Source organism: Lissotriton helveticus, chromosome 4_1 (assembly GCF_964261635.1).
Source record: "Lissotriton helveticus chromosome 4_1, aLisHel1.1, whole genome shotgun sequence".
Lineage (NCBI taxonomy): Eukaryota > Metazoa > Chordata > Amphibia > Caudata > Salamandridae > Lissotriton > Lissotriton helveticus.
This window is the reverse complement of record NC_136063.1, coordinates 1,235,105,559-1,235,123,977: the sequence shown is the minus strand read 5'-3', so window position 1 is coordinate 1,235,123,977 and position 18,419 is coordinate 1,235,105,559.

Below are 18,419 nucleotides of genomic sequence, written 5' to 3'. Positions count from 1 at the left end.
ATTAAATGCTTTAATAATTCAGTATAATTAGAAAATGGAAAGATATGGAATTTAAATCGTGTTGCTATTTTAAAAAAATCCAAATTTGATATGGATTCTGTTGTACATCCTCCTGTCCCTTCTAATAGCTCTGTGGTATCTCCAAATAGATTTAGCACTCGTGTTAAGAAAGTTCCATCTTATCTCAAGGATTATACTACTTGAAAGTTCTTCTTGCTTTCCAATGATATGATACTTTGCTCTGCATTTTGTTTTGTTCTGTTATACTGATGCTTTCCTCATGAAGCTGTTTATTTAGATTTCATGTGTTAGTTCTATCTTGTTATAAGAAAGAAGATGTGTAGTATTCTCTTTATATCTATTGTATGATGATATGTTGGAACCTGGAATGCTATGATGATGAATGTTCCTAATGATTTCAGTTACTGCTTTCTAGCTGATGGTTAGGGTGTTTATAAATAAACCTTGCTACAATTTACATCTTTCAATTACCTTTATTTACAACTTTTCACTTTTCCTCCAAAAATATTATGATGATCTCATCAATATAAAGCAAATCATATTTATCCACAATCACTTCCCAATTCAAAGCCCTTAAATTGACACACAAACTATGTCACAAAATATGGCAATCACAGCAGGTGCCAATCACTCTGTCGGCTCCACAGGTTTATTAGCCTCAATATACTGCAAATGCTGTCACTCCTTAAGCATACTCCCTTGCATACATAATGGTATGCATCTTACTTTTGCTGTCCTAGGCAGTGCACTTTGGCACAACCTTATTTTATTCTTGAATCCTTCTCAAATTTCTCTACCTACATCTTGCACCTGCACTTCAGAGAATTAACTTCAGACTTAAGCTAACATCTAGCATTTTCTGATGCGACTTCTAAATTAGATCGTCCTCCTTGATTGAAACAAACACCATCCCCACCACATATCTATAAATAAACTCTGAACATGGCTAGAAGTATCCCAACATTTTTATTGGAACACCTTCATACACCCCGGGTTTTACATCAGTTTTGTATAATTTCACTGTTTTCTCGAAAGTTTTCTAAAATGTTGCTTGTGTGCTTGATCTATTTGTGTAATTTGGTAGAGTGTCTCAAAACTACTTCCTTCCCTGTGTTCTTCTGTTCAGTTTCCATCTACTCTTGCAACATTTTAAAAATTACACTTTTTCCCACAACCAAGAATAAATAACATCATGGTTGGACACTCCTTCACATTTGCCATGTGTCTCTGGTTTCCATATCTGAAGCAGACCCCTTTCAACTCTACTCTTGCTTTTGTCTTTACTATTTGCTTTTTATCATTTACCACCTCTCTCACAGAATTTTCATCTACATGTGTGTTTCTCCTTTACTTTTTTAAGTGAGATATACATTCAACTATATGGTCAACTCTTTTATCCAATGCTATTGCTTCTTCCAAAGGTGGTTTATCTTTCATCCAAAGATCCTTTCCTTTTTTCACTGTGACATTTAAGTACAATCTGATCTCATATTCCTTCTTCTGTACCCTTTCAAAATGTACAAATCATTGTCAATTTTTGCAAACTTGTTACATAGTCCTTAACTGATTTTTCTCACCCATGTGCTCTTAACCTAAAACGGTAACATTCCAAAATAGTATGAATGCGGGACAGATAGTTCAAATCTAGCTGAATGATAATCTCACATTCATTCATGTTACTTATTTCATCTTTACTTAAATAAGATGAATTATTCAACACATCCTGATCCTCTGTGCCTAAGCAGTACAGCAACACTGAGTATTTCGGCGGTGCACAAAGATTCATTCCACATACCCTGGCATAATTACAAAACACATTCTTTCACTTACTCCACCTTAGTATAGGTTCCCTTTGCAAATGCAAGATAAATGGAGTTGTCACATTGTGCATGTTTAGTTGACAGATGCCTTATGTTTGCTTTCAGGTAGTCTACTTCCTAGCCCTTAGAAGATTCCCACAAAAAGAGACCAGGCCCAAATGTTTACAGGAATCGAAAGGTGTACCTATTGCTGATTTGCTGATGGTAATAGAGCTGGAGTAAAGCTTCCTCAACAAATGAAACTGGATCAGGCTTGCCTTTCACAATCTTGTGTTAGGCTGGACTTGTAAAATAACATTTACCTCTCCTCCTGTCTTTGTGCCTATTTGTGATAGACTTCAACATGTGTTATCACTGCAGTTTGTAATAAGACACTTTTGTGCAATTAAAACCAATGAATTAGTGATATTTCCCTGTTGTGATGACAAATATTTTACACTTATGATAGAGTCAAAGGTGTGCCTATCACCAATCCCCTACTTCAAGGCCAGAAATATACTGTCTCCCGGTACTTCGCTTCATACACATGGCAGCATTCCTTCCTTTACTTCCTTTTTCAAAGAAACCAGTTTCCCCGAATGGCCACCATGACACCACCCTGCATCCTACTGAAAGAAAATGGGGCTTATTTTTGTGGCCTTCCCAAATTTGCAAGATGTCTGCTACAATACCCTACACCACGTCATACTCTTAAGGCGTTTTCACTTGTTCGTGCCTCACACTAGTTTCTATAGGCAATGGGTCTTAATTGCAGCATGCATTTGATCAATCATGCACATACCTCTACTAAATGTTTATAATCCACACAGATAAACATCCTTATTTTCCAGCAATAACACTCAACACATTGTGCTTTCATCTCTGGTGAGTTATTATACTGTTCCACCTTGGTTTTGTTTTTTGTTGTTTTTTTTTTGTTGGTTTTTTTTGTCCTCATTTGCCTTACCCTCATTTTGGGAGATACCAACCACCTTGTCTTTCACTAAGAGCCGGAGCAAAAATAATTTTACCCATCTCCAGCGCCAGAACCCGAGTATGGTATAATGGTGGCAGAGGGGTCCCAGGGGGAAGAGGGGCTTTGGAAGCTTGCGATGACTCCATCAAGCTATGATTCAACCTGTAGGACCAATATCGTAACGAGGCTAAACCCGGTCCAAGGAGTGTTGATGGCATAATCATAGGATCCGGGGAAAAAAAAAAACCCGGAATACTATCTCCACTGGGTCAACAGATCCCAAAAAGCCAAGTTACACTTACTGCATGGTCTAGTCAAGTCCACCTTCGATGTTTCGTATAGGGACGTAAGCCAACCAGAGTGTGATGGGGCAGTTTTCTCCACCCAATGTATACAAATTTGCCGTCTGGCCAACAAAATGGCATAGAACAAAAAGGACCTAGCCTTGCCGGTTATACTGTCCGCCAAGCCAAAGATAATAAGTGGCAGAGTAATTGACAGTGATATATTTAAGATGGAGTTTAGAGTACACTTCACTTCCTCCCAGAACCGGCCGATGTCAGGACACTCCATGAACATATGAATGTCCGATGCTTCCATAAAGTTGCATTTATTACATTTCTTATCTGGGAGAAACTTGGAAAGTCTCAGCGGTGTAATGTATGCCCGATGAACTGTGAACAGATGGTTTCGTCTTAACCATGATGGTTTCACAATTTTGTAGAGGAGGGCAAAGGATTTTAACCATACCTCCTCGCACTGAAAGCCAGTCGCCTCCCCCCACAGCTCATCTGGGAGGGTAAACTCCCCATCAATTTCCTCCAACAGCTGCCAATACCATAAGGCAACCTCCTTTCCTCCCCTAGATCGTTCCACTAACAGCTGCTCCAGGTTACTGGCCTTCCCAAGTTGTGCACCTTTACGATCCACCTTGGTTTTGTTACTGATCTTCTTTTGTCACAGAACACCAACAGTTCATAAGGCTATTGCATGCTGAGGTACTTCTTGTCTTAAAATCCAATGATTTTTGCCAGCTTGTAAAGTTGTGCAGTGCTTAAAACACACAGAAGAAGTGTGAGTAGAAGGCTACTTTGCTGAAGCCCCCCATCTATCTGTCAGGTGCTCCAAACTTCACTCACAAACTTTAAATCCAAACATTCCTATTCTAACATTAGATTCTATCTCTCATTCTGATCATTCTTGTTAAAGCATGAAGACTCATATCGGCAATGTGTGTAAGGGAGCTAATCACTTGATAAGGATACTCGGAAATATCAAACCATTCCTTCCACAAACTGATTTTAAGTAGGTGGTCCAAGCACTTGTGTTGCCGAGACTTGACGAATGGCCAGGGCCAGACTGGGAACCCAAACGGGCCCTGGCAAAGTGCTCGGCCGCCCCCCCCCGCCCCCTCCTCCTCACGAGCTCTTTGCCAGTGCCGGTTTTCGACTGATTTTGTTACAGGGCCGAATTTGCAGCTATGCTGCAAAAACGGCCCTGTAACAAACACGCCCCCAGGGGACCAAAACCGCCCCCCATCGTGCGGCGCACTGGGGGATTGCCCGGTCCCTGCTATGGCCAGTCCAGCACTGACTATAGCAGCGTTACGCTCTGTGGACTCCCCAAATACACCTTGGCTCCTCTAAAGGTCTTCTCTGAATGCTGTAGCTAGGCTGGTTACAGGAACCAAAAGAAACACCCACATATCCCCAGTCCTAAAATCAGTCAGTCAGTCAATTTATCTTCATTCGATTTAGTTAAAAATCTTCCAAAGAGCATAAAAAACGTATTATGTACAAGTAAAAAACAATTAAACATTTCCATTTCAATCGAATACATGTGGTGTGGTATACAGTAAAAACAAGGTTTAAAAAGGAAATATAAAAACAATGTATACAGGGAAGTTTACTGGTTTCTTGCGTAATCTTAATCTAGCTGCCGCAACTAAAAAATTTGCCACGCAAAATGTGATGCGGATGTTATTCAATGATTGGAGGTAAAACATGGCTGGTCTTACCTGGGAAAAACCAGCTTCCCTTAAAGCAGGTAACAAATGTCCTAAAATCCATTAACCCCTTCAATGCTGCCGTCGGCCATTGGCCGATGGCAGCACTACCTCGCTGGTGCTGCCCTCATCCAATGGCCGACGCGGCCCCGCCCGTTTTGCGGAAGTGCCGCACTTCCGCAAAATCGGCGGCGCAGCCAACAGGTTAAATGATTGCCTTGTGAAGCTCAAAATCAGCTAAAGATGGCTTGTCTGGTACACAAAGTCCTACATTTCAAAACCCCCCGTTAGTTACCTAGTGCAAAAACTTGAACTATCTGGGAGCGGTAGACCCTCAAGAAGTGTGAACTCTTTCCTCCTGAAACCATAAATCTATAGCAAAAGGAAAACCTGCCAACAAGCCTTCTCTGGTGCTGCCCCGAAGATCTGGAACTCTCTTCTACAGAGAGTACGCAGAACCTCCTTTACTGCTGCTTTCAAACTGGAAGCTAAAAAATTCCTAATGAACATGTTCCTACCTTAAATGGGTTATGATCGTCCGCTCTAAGTCTCTGATCCTACAACCGTTAGACCTTCATTTGATGACAATCTTCTTTACCTCATCGCTTGCCCGCTTCTTAGCCCGATATGTATTAGTTGTTGTATTTTTATGCTTTGACCCCTTTGTACTGTAATTATTCATTTTTATTATGCTTTGTTTATGTCCATTTTGCATTTATTACCTTTCTTCCATCCTTTTGTAAAGTGCTCTGATATCCTTCGGGATCTTGTTTGCGCTATATAAAACTTTATAAATAAATCAATAAAATAACTAAATAAATGCAACTCTTTGTGTAGGGACAGGCACAGCCCTTTCAGGTGCAAGTGTCAGCTCCTGTCTCTCATCCGGAGAATGATGACCTATCAGGACATGAGTGGCCCATCAGGATGCGAAGGGCCCATCAGGTACACCTACTCTCCCATTGTGTGTGACTGTCTAGACACCCATATCAAACATGTATTCGAGACATGCACCAGGTACACAGGGCTTAAGAGCAGAATAATGCCAGTTTTCTAGGTAAACAGTCAAAATATCGACTTCAAAATATCGAATGGACATAATATCGAGTTTTAAATATCGAATGGACAAAATATCGACATGAAAGAATATAGACATCAAAAATATCGTTTTTAAGGTAAGTGATTTAATATCGAATGTTAAAAATATAGACAGTTAAAATATCGAAGTATATAATATAGATTATTAAAATTATCGAATTTTTAATAATATTGATTTTTTTATAGTGATTTTTATGTTAATATATGTGTGAAAAGTGTGTATTTATGTTATAATTTATTTTAATTAATGAAATTTGTTGTTTTAATTTTTGCATAATTTAATTCTGTAGCAGGTTGTGGGTTTATAGGGGAATAGGGTGGGAAGTAATTTAAATATAATTAATTAAATATGTAAATGTATTTATTGGTATTCATTTTTAATTAATTGTTAATTAATTTATAATTGATAATTAATTAAAATTTTATTGGCAATTCATTTTAATTAATTGATTAATTGTTAATTATGTTAATTTTACTAATTTATTTTATGTAGTGGGTTGTGGGTGTATAGGGGAGGTGGGTGGGAAGTAATTTAATTCTAATTAATAAAATATGTAAATTTTATTATTGTTATTCATTTTCATTAATTGTTAATTAATTGATATTTGGTAATTATTTACATTTTAATTGGCAAATAATTTAAATTAATTGATTAATTGCTAATTATGTTAATTTTACTAATTGTATTTCTGTAGCGAGTTGTGGGTTTATAGGGGAATTGGGTGGGAAGTAATTTATTTATAATTAACTAAATTAAACAATTTATTTAATTGTAATTAATTTGAATTAATTGTTAATTATTTTTTAAATGTGAAATTATTCATTGTTAATTTGTTATTAATTTTTATTAATAGTTAAATAATTGTAAATATTAACCTTTAATTTGTAATTTTAATTGATTCATTATTATATTATATTAAATTGGTAATTACTTTTATTTAATTTTTTCTAGATATTTATTTATATTAATAGAAATATTATATGAAGTATTTCATATCCCTACTTTTGCACTCTTTGGAGTGGGAATAGTAATTTTAACCCTTACGCTATCCAACACTTTCCCTACTGTTGCACTCATTGGAGTGGGAATAGTAATGTTTACCCCTACGCTATCCAAAGCTTTCCCTACTGTTGCACTCTTTGGAGTTGGAATAGTAATTTTTACCCTTACGCTATCCAACGTTTTCCCTACTGGTGCACCCACTGGAGTGGGAATAGTAATGTTTACCCCTACGCCATCCAATGCTTTCCCTACTGTTGCACTCACTGGAGTGGGAATAGTAATTTTTACCCCTACGCTATCCAGCGCTTTCCCAACTGTTGCACTCATTGGAGTGGGAATAGTAATTTTTACCCCTACGCTATCCAATGCTTTTTCTACTGTAGCACCCACTGGAGTGGGAATAGTAATTTTTACCCCTACGCTATCCAACGCTTTCCCTACTGTTGCACTTACTGGAGTGGGAATAATAATTTTTACCCCTACGCTATCCAACGCTTTCCCTACTGTTGCACTCTTTGGAGTGGGAATAATAATTTTAACCCCTACACTATCCAACGCTTTCCCTACTGTAGCACCCACTGGAGGGGGAATTGTTATTTTTACCCCTACGCTATCCAACGCTTTCCCTACTGTTGCACCCACTGGAGTGGGAATAGTAATTTTTACCCCTACGCTATCCAACTCTTTCTCTACTGTTGCACCCACTGGAGTGGGAATAGTAATTTTTACCCCTACGCTATCCAACGCTTTCCCTACTGTTGCACCCACTGGAGTGGGAATAGTAATTTTTACCCCTACGCTATCCAACGCTTTCCCTACTGTTGCACCCACTCGAGTGGGAATAGTAATTTTTACCCCTACTCTATCCAACGCTTTCCCTACTGTTGCACCCACTGGAGTGGGAATAGTATTTTTAACCCCTACGCTATCCAACGCTTTCCCTACTGTTGCAACCACTGGAGTGGGAATAGTAAATTTAAACCCTACTCTATCCAACGCTTTCCCTATTGTTGCACCCATTGGAGTGGGAATAGTACTTTTTACCCCTACGCTATCCAACGCTTTCCCTACTGTTGCACCAACTGGAGTGGGAATAGTAATTTTTACCCCTACGCTATCCAACGCTTTCCCTACTGTCGCACTCACTGGAGTGGGAATAGTAAATTTTACCCCTACGCTATCCAACGCTTTCCCTACTGTTGCACTCTCTGGAGTGGGAATAGTATTTTTTACACTTCTGCTATTGTACGGTAATAATATAGGATATTATTTAATTATATTATGTTACTATATATGTATGTTTTTACTAATATGATTGTAAAAATAATTTTTTTTACTTTCATTAATTATTTAATTTTTATAACTTAATTTTAGTATTTTTAATTATATTTTAGTAATTGATTTTTACTATTAAATTAATTTAACACTGTTTTTAATAAAGTCGATATTTTTATAAACTATATTTTTGTAAACGATATTTTGTACTCGAGATTTTTGTACTTACCTGTTTGTAGATACAAACTCGATATTATGTCAGTCGATATTTTGGCATCGATATTTTTGATAATCGATATTCTGTCCGTCGATATTATGTCAGTGATCCAGTTTTCTAATAGTGGCATTTTAAAGGTTGTGATCATAAATCCAGCCTTGCCATTAAAGAGGATTTATTATTACAAGTCCACAGATACCAAACATGATAGTTCTACTCCTTTTCAATCAGAAATTACACTTAATAAATGTCTTAAGGAATCCCCAATGTTAACCTATGAGAGGGATAGGCCTCCCAGTAGTGAAAAACGAATTTGGTAGTTGTTGGCTACCAGGATATGCAAAACTAAAAAGTATATGCCCTGTCTTTTACTTACACACCACTCTGGCCTATGGGCTACCTTAGGGAGGACATGTATAATAAAAGGGGCGTTTAAGGCTTGACAAAGGGTTTTAAATGCCAAGTCGACAGGGCAGTAAAACTACACATCCAGGCTGTGCAGCGAGAGGTATGAGAAAGGTTTAAAGGGTTACCTAAGTGGGTGGCACCATCAGTGCTGCAGGCCCACTAGTAGCATTTAATTCACAGGCCCAGGCACATGTAGTACACTTTACTGGAGACGTTTAAGCAAATTAAATATGGCAATTGTAGATAAGCAAATATTACCATATTTTAGAGAAAGACCACATGCATCTCAGCACTGGTTGACAGTGGTAAAGTGATCAGAGTCCCAAAACCAACTAAAACAAAGTCAGAAAAGGGGAGGGGGAAGGCAAAATGTTTGTGGTAACCCTGCAGAAATGGCCATTTCCAACATGCATATATACGAAGGAACATACAGACACAGATGTTTCCTGAAACACAACCCAAAAACCTATCATCACCCATGCACCCATCTCAAAAGACAAACGGGCACCAATACAAGCAGACCTTTACATTAAAGCATTCAGATTCCAAGCAGTAACAAGCCTCAATCTGAGCCTCAATGGCCCCAGGCAGTGATCTATCCTCAAAAGGCAAAGGCAGTAATGAACCTCTGTTTCCTTATCTCGCTTCTCAGGCCCTGCATTCTTTCTCTCTGTGCCATTGTTCTGGCCTCCCTGCTTGGCTGGGACAAGAGGAAGGCAGAGCAATGATGAGGTCCGCGCTTGCAAATGTATATATACGTTTTTTTATATGTAGCTTCTGTTGTTAAATTGCTGCTAAATTCCACAATGAAGTTTGAATTTGTACACTTTGTAACATCTGGGACCGAAATGGTCACTAGGCTCTGAATGAGCACTTGTTTCTCTTCAATTAGGTGCTTCTTTAAAGGAACTTTATGCAGCTTTTGTGTTGCAGCAGTTCCATGTATTTATTTCGCTTTAATTTAATCAAATAGCACCTTAAGGTGCCAATATTTCCTACCATAGCATATATGTTAACTCTTAAAGTCACACACAGCATCCAAAATAATGACACCCTTTTGAGCGGCAGACTTCCCTATGATGAAAGACTTGCCTCTGTTTTCTATGGCAACCATATTAAAAAAATAATGCCTCTTTCACCCACCTTAGCAGAAGCATTTTTAAATGGGTAGCGCTCATCACTATTAGATTGCCCATGGAAACCGCAGGTCACTTTGCATTTATAAACGGCATTACCCCTGGAAAAAAAACTGAGCATTTGGTGAACCAATTCCTGGGAGTTACCTGACTAAAAGGAACTCTCAAAAACTCAGAACGTTGACACTTTCAGTATTTTCAGCAATCTGTGTCAATTGCACATTTGTAAAGACATGTAAGTGTGCTCTAATTTCAACATAACAAGAGCTATTGCTAATTGGCTTTGCCTATGCGTGATCCTCTATTGCTATGCTGCATGTGATACAGGTTGTAGTGGAATGAAATAGACAGTACATCTATATGAATAATTAAGCATTATATTGTTGTCCCCGGTGAGGCCATAAACCTTGATTAGTTGAATATAGCCCTCTGCAAACAGCATTAACTACTGTTAATCACCCACTCTATAATTATAGACAACAGTAAAAGGAAAGGGCAATTAATTGCTGTTAACCCCTGGCAGGAGGTGAGCAGGAAGGCTATTAGCACTTCAAATCAACCAATAAACGTAAGGAGACAGTGTGACCTAACGGCTAGAGCATGGCCCTCGAAGCTGTGGAACCGAGTTCGAGGCTCGGCAGGGATGCTCGGCATACTGTGGTTCTAAGCAAATAACTTAATCTCCCTGTGCCTAACAAAAAAAATACAACCTGTGGTTCTGGGCTTAATCATCATCTACCTGTGCCTGAAAAAATATTCATTTGTCCACCTGTAAAGCAATTGGTGCTCATGTAAAGTGATCCGATACCTTCGCGTTTAGTCCATGCTATATAACTCCCTGCCCCACCCCTCAATAAAAAGGGACACATTTGTCTCCCCCACATACTGATCCTAAAATGCATTATGGCACTACGTAATGGTAACATGCTTAGTACTTTGATTGGGTGATTTTGTTTTAGGTCCCCAACCAATACATGAACATAAAAGGGAATGTTACATATTTGTTTATTTTCTGAGCAACAAAATAGAGCGAGCCCATCTTAGCATTCCACACAGGATCCTTATAATTGTTCATGAGCAGCTGTACTCCATTGTTTTTATCAGATATCCTTTATTTTTTTGATCTAGGCTACAGGCAGCTTGACTGTCTTTTTAGAGACCTTTTGTTCAAAAAAATTAGAACATACATAGACTGGGCATTGGTTCAGTTCCTTGCTCATGATAGCTTTGTTATCTACTTCATGTCCCTTCTACTGATTGTCTTTCCTCCCCATTCTTCTGCTTTTCCCATTCAGGAGCATTTCGGTCTCCCAGTGTTTTCATTGAGTGATGTATCTTTTCATTGCTGATTTCAGAGACATCTTTTATCTCAATATTTCGCTGTTGTTTTAACTCTCTCTCTCTCTCTCTCTCTGCACCTCTCCAAATATCTTTGGTATTTCACCCCCCATAGTAACAAACTCTGGGGGATATTCTCAAGAAATGGTGAAAACTATCGCTAACCTCAGTTAGCGTGTGTTTATTTATCGCTGTGTACCACGAGAAAATATTGCTGTGTTAGTGGCGTATCACAACACGCCGCTAACTGGCGATAGTTTCCTCTACCGGGTGAAATGTTCGGTGATAAGATTAGGAGCACTGCAATTAAAATACTCACGCTAACGTGGAAAAAGTGGTGATGGGACAATTAGCAATCAGAAACTGCCCGCTAATTAGAGCCAGGCCTGTATTTTTAACATTCTGGCAAAAAAAAAACACTATTAAAATGCCCGCTAAGTATCCCAAACAAAAAATAAAAAAGAGAAGAACCATGGAAGAAGCAGTACCCAGTACAGACGCCAACAACAACCCCCCAAACACCCAGGAGGACCAGCCACAGACCAAAAGAAAGGGCAAGGAGAAGAGGAAGAGGAAGTCCTGGTTCAGTCAGCATGAAAGCCAGGTCCTGATTGTGGAGGTGACAGAAAAACAATAACAACTTTTTGTCAGCTCCACAGTATAGTTGGGCACACAAAATGTAATATGGCAGTCCATCACAGCCAAGGTGAATGCTGTCGGAGCGGTGAGGAGGACAGTGGACGACTACAAGAAGCACTGGCATGATGCTAAGCTCAAGACCAAGCAGAAACTTGCAGCTGATCTGAAAGCAGCAATGCAGACTGGAGGTGGGAGTCCAGCACCACAGGAGGAGTTGGATGCGTTGGAGGAACAGGTGTCCGCTGTCATCAGCGAGAAGACGGTGGTTTGAGTTCCAGGACAGGATACTGCTTAACATGACCAGACACACCACCAACAGGATGAGTAACAACCAGGGACTGGGGGGACAGGGGAGATGGACCTAATGGCACCCATGCACAATTAAATACATGGCAGTGCGCACCCACAATGACTGCGGATCATGTCCTGGATACCCTTGGCCCTGGTGGCATAGACACATATCATGTGTTAAATATTGAGAGAGACCCCTTAAACACACCAGGGGTTTATGGTACTTTCAAACAGTAAAACAGGGGGGATCCCTTGATGGACAAACTTACATCAACTGTCTGTGTGCTCTTCACACCAACTATAGCCCATGTATTAGAATTGGTACCTAATACTAACACGATAGATGACAAGATGGGTAGATACTAGACTTTCCTTTTATTTTTTGATTAAGAACAACATCCTAGGTATTACAACAATTAATTCTAAAAAAAATACATTCCCATTAAAAACATGTGCAGTTATATTACATTTGTATCCAGCTGTATTTCAGCAATCTAATACAAACATTTGATAAGAAAACGAAAAACCAAGGTTTTTTTCATGTAAACTAACAATAAAATTGCCCAAACTAAATATTCATAGGCACTATACCACAAGAGAGATACAGACAACATACACTCTTTTTTGTCATAAAATCACACATCAAGGATAAAAATACTTCTTAGGTCATCCAAGACACCCTCAATCTTTCATGTCTACAGGATAGGCTGTGTCCCTTGTTTGTGTGCAATAAGGTGTCGACGAGTTTCGATGGTTAAAAATGATAGGCCATCTTTATCAAGACAATTATATATGTCTCTCTTACAGTGGGCACTGGTTGGTTGCCACTTTACTTAGTTTCCTGCAGATAAACATAATTAGATACATGTTTTTAGCAAAAACGGCAAACTTCCTTTGTCCAATACTATACATTTCCTTTTTAAAAAAAATAGTTTTATAGACCTATTATACCTACAAATTCTATGGGCTGCTCATTTCTACTATACATTTTCTTCGTAATGCAAAGTATTATCGCCATATTTTTATCACAAATTACATTGAGTATACTATCCTCACTTATTGGCGTAACATTTTCTGCGCATCCTATACCCTGTCATTATTTATACAACTTTGTCATACACATTTTTATTTTTCTCATTGTAATAAATGGGCTGTTTCCCTTGTATATTAAAGGTCCCCTCCTCCTGTAATCCCCAATTCACTCCTAGATATATCTGCCCTATTCGTGAGTCCAGGGTGGCGTGAGCATGATTATAGTTACAGGGAACAAGAAGGACCTATCCTAGTCATTGGGTACTATTTTACAGTTTGTACTCTACATATACCGTGGGGGCACTCTCTAAGAAAGTTATTGATTTACCTTATCTCATATTAAACGCTTCCATCCATGATATCCCCAAATGTCTTGTATTTACTTATCATGACCTGTACGTTTCCTAGAAGGTAATTCGATTTACATTATTGTTCTATCCTTCTTTAGTTGGGTTATGCTAGATGCTACGCTAAAAACCTACCAAGAGTCATATCCTTTAATTATCCCGACACCTTGTATATCTTGATAATGAAGTGTTCGCTTTTGTAGGTATGGTACTTTCAGTATGGGTAATCTATTAAAATCATCTAAAAGGAAACAGATGTTATAGTCCTAATTCTTAATGAGCACTTAGAAAGTCCTATTATCTTTTATCAAATGTTCTCTATTGTGTACCTACTTCAAGGCCACATTTGTGTGATATCTTCTTCCCCGCCAAATCTTTCTATAGTTGGAAAGGCAGGAATGATCCTTCTTACAAGAGATACACTGGCACCTCGAGGCTCTCTCTGTTAAGAAAGGGGGACTCATATCAGTATGCTCTTATATTTATCTACTTCGTAGATGTGGATACTCACTATGGGGAACCATGCCTCACCTGAGCCTTAACACACTCCGGCGCCGGGTGGTCACTGTCTTTTAATATTTCTTATGCCCTCAGGGACTTGACAATACTTGCTCTATATTGGGAATAAACACAAGAGAAGGTCCTCTTGTTAGGGCATTTATATCCCAAATATACTTAGTCTAACTCCTATTTCTCGTGGTCTGAGTGAAACATGGTAGAGCAAGTGACATGATATGCGAGGATGAATACAGGTTCATTTTTAATAATAATCCAATGATCCCGGCAATCTATGGATTGCCAAAAATCCATAAGGAAATAGTGAATCCACCAATGCGGCCCATTGTAAGTAGTTTGGGTTCAATCTTAGAGCCCCTCAGCAAATATGCTGATTTTTTCTTAGACCAATTGTACAAAAACAGAGCTCATATTTAAAAGATACTGCCCATACTATTTCGATATTTGAAGCACAGAGCTTCAACAAGGTGACCCAATTATGGGTCACCTTGGATATCGAAGCTCTGTATACTAATATCCCGCAAGATGATACAATAAAGGTAATGTCATCCATTTTGGATGGAGAAAATTTGAATGGTGGACAAAAGGAATTCATCCTTGGTTGCATTGAGTAGGTTTTGAAAAATAATGTCTTTCTGTTCAAAGATGAGCTATAAACAAATCAAGGAGACCAGCATGGGGGCCACATGTGCCCCCAATCTGGCATGCCTCTATGTTGGTCACTTCGAACAGAGGCATATTTATAATGAAATGGCACCGTATTTTGAAAACATTTCCCACTGGCACCGTTTCATAGACGATATTATTTTTGTCTGGAACGGTGCTAGTGAGGAATTAGCTTCCTTTCTGGAATGGTTAAATTTGGGGGATGAAAATCGTAAGTTCACTGCAAACTATAGTGATAGTAGTGTGGATTTTTTGGATATTAAGATTAAGGACTCTGAGGGTGTACTGGAGGTTGAGCTGTTTTCAGAGCCCACCGACAAGAACACCCTCTTACAATATCAAAGTAACCACCCCCGCTCACAAAAAGATAATATCCATTTTGGGGACTTTTTAAGGTTACGGCGTAACTGCACAACCTTGCAAGACTACTATTACCATGCGGAAATCATGAAAAAGAAATTAAGAGACAGGGGGTACCCAAAAAAACTGATAAAGCAGTCACTAAAACTTGCAAGATTTTACGATAGGGACCACCTTTTAGACATTAATAAAGAGAAAAAGAACAAAGTCTAAGATAGGATTGTTTTTGTTAGCCAGTATTCGGGATTAAGTAATAAAATTAAAAATATAGTGAACCGCAATTCGAAAATTCTTAATAATGGCCTATCCACACCATTGACTAAACCACTTTTTTCATTCAGGTGGAACAAAACAATCAAGAATGCTTTAGTGAATACATACAAAAACCCTGTAACAAGTATTCAAACTACTTTAAATAATCAAAGAGCCCTAGGTAATTACAAATGTGGCTCTTGTTCAATCTGTTCCAACTGCATAGAGACTAAGACCCTAAGTTTTAATGGTAAAACTCTGATGACGAAAACACTGAATAACTGCAGGAGTAAGAGTGTGGTGTACCTGCTTGTCTGCCCCTGTGGCTTAGGCTATGTGGGGGAGACGGGCAGGGAACTCCGCATCAGACTCCTGGAACACAGGTCAGTGGTGAAAAATAAAAAAGAGAACGCGCCACTGACTGAACATTTCCAAAAATATAACCATGATTGTAATCAATTTACCGGGTATATTTTGGAAAAATTGAGCGTAAGCAGAAGAGGTGGGAACCTTGAAGCAATACGAAAAATGCGTGAACAATGGTTCATGTGTTATCTTAATACCATCGATAAAGGATGAAATTAGTGGCTAAACAATAAGATACTAATAGAATATGAGGGACAAACAATTACAATATATATGATAAAACAAATGAAATAACGACTCTGGGGCCTACTAATAAGCGTTTGTGACCGAATGCAAATTCCAATCATCTAGACAGTATGTATTATGACGAAACGATAAGTTATAACATTTTGGGATTGGTTGCGTTCCTGTAACATGAGATAGAGTAACCTTGAAGGTATAGGAAAAACATACCTGGCCAGTTATACCTATAGCCCTTACATCTTTGTGAATATATGATCACTATTGAGATGGATTTATGAATCATGTACAAATCGTAAATGAATATTCACGAAGATAGACTCAGGGAGTATGGATAATGTGGAAGATTTGTGAATTAGTAGAAATTTAGGTTGTATAATACATTTTCGAACTGTGAAACTGTATATCAGTGCTCATAAAACAAGAATAGTTTCATTTAATTAATATAAATAAAGTTTTATTGAGGTATGAAAATGAGGCTTGCATCTCGTCCCATTGTTATGAAATCGAGGCTTGAGACCCGCTACTGGGAGTAGAAAAGCGGTGCTTGAAACCCGCTTCGAGCAATATGAAAAGGAGGCTTGAAACCCGTTTTGAGTTACACGAAAACGAGGCTTGAAACTTGCTAGTATTAGACTGAAAGCAAAGCTTGACAGTGATCCTTCCGGGTGAAACAAGGAAGTAGGATCGATGCATTGTAATCGTCGCAAGAAGTAAGTAAAAAAACGTAGGGGAAATCAGTAATCACACCTGTAGATAGTTGATGAAGGGCCAATGGTGTAACAAGATACAATATTTAAACGTGAAGCCAAGACTCACAAAACTGTAGCGGTTGTGGGTGTGTGTATGAGGAATAACACAGATTCACTGTAAGGAGAGAGGGAACTCTGACCACGAGAAGTAGGAGTTAGACTAAGTATATTTGGGATATCATGGATGGAAGCGTTTAATATGAGATAAGGTAAATCAATACATTTCTTCGAGAGTGCCCCCACGGTATATGTAGAGTACAAACCGTAAAATGGTACCCAATGACTAGGATAGGTCCTTCTTGTTCCCTGTAACTATAATCATGCTCACGCCACCCTGGACTCACGAATAGGGCAGATATATCTAGGAGTGAATTGGGGATTACTGGAGGAGGCCTTATTGCACACAATCAAGGGGCACAGCCTATCCTGTAGACATGAAAGATTGAGGGTGTCTTGGATGAGCTAAGAAGTATTTTTATCCCTGATGTGTGATTTTATGACAAAAAATAGTGTCTGTTGTCTGTCTCTCTCTTGTGGTATAGTGCCTATGAGTATTTAGTTTGGGCACTTTTATTGTTAGTTTACATGAAAAAAAACCTTGGTTTTTCCCTTTCTTATCAAATGTTTGTATTAGATTGATGAAATACAGCTGGATACAAATGTAATATCACTGCACATGTTTTTAATGGGAATGTATTTTTTAGAATTAATGTTGTAATACCTATAAAAAGAAATTCTAGTATCTACCCATCTTGTAATCTATGGTGTTAGTATTAGGTACCAATTCTAATACATGGGCTATAGTTGGTGTGAAGAGCACACAGAGCAGTTGATGTAAGTTTGTCCGTCAAGGGATTCCCCCCTTTTTTTCTCTTTATAGAAATATATCACCCTACTCAACCAATACTTTGCATGACACATATTAGTGGGATCATAGACCTGGAAATGTGCACATAAAAGTCTACCAAGTATCATATCAAACAAAAAAATAAGGGCTCCATGAAAGAGCAAAGGGCTACATTGATTGGAGATGCGGCAGGGTGTAAAAATGGCCCCCTGCCTCAACGCCACACATATGCATGTTCCCATATGTCTGAGTCATGTCCAAAATTGTGCATGTGCATCAAGGGTGACGATACTGCACATATACAATCTTGCACACAACTCAGACACATGGGCACAATGGTGCATGTGTGCTGACATTGCTGGCGGAATGCGCACTTAAGCACATGATCAGTAACATACACAGTGAATCCTCATTTTGGCGTCAGAAAGATGCGGGACGGTGCAGACCAGTAGTATGTGTGTGGTGTTGAAGCAAGGGCGCCATGTAGACATCCTGCCGCATCTCCAGTTAATGTTCCCGCTTGCTCGTACAGGAGATGCAGTCCTGTGTACACTAAGTGAGAAAGCATCTAGTGATTCTGCATACCATAAACACATGCATTGTCACAACAAAGCAGCGAATATGTGCCTACTGGCTAAAAGGTGCATATCCCACAATGCACACAATCAGCAGACTTGATTCTAAATGTGATGAAATACAATAAGCAGGGGGGATATGCCTACTACACTACAGTGCGCGGACAATGCATTTCAGGAATGTGTCACGCAAATATGTACCAAAGACTTGTCCTTGTGCCATACTCACAGAACTATAATGCCCCTGTATAGATGTATTA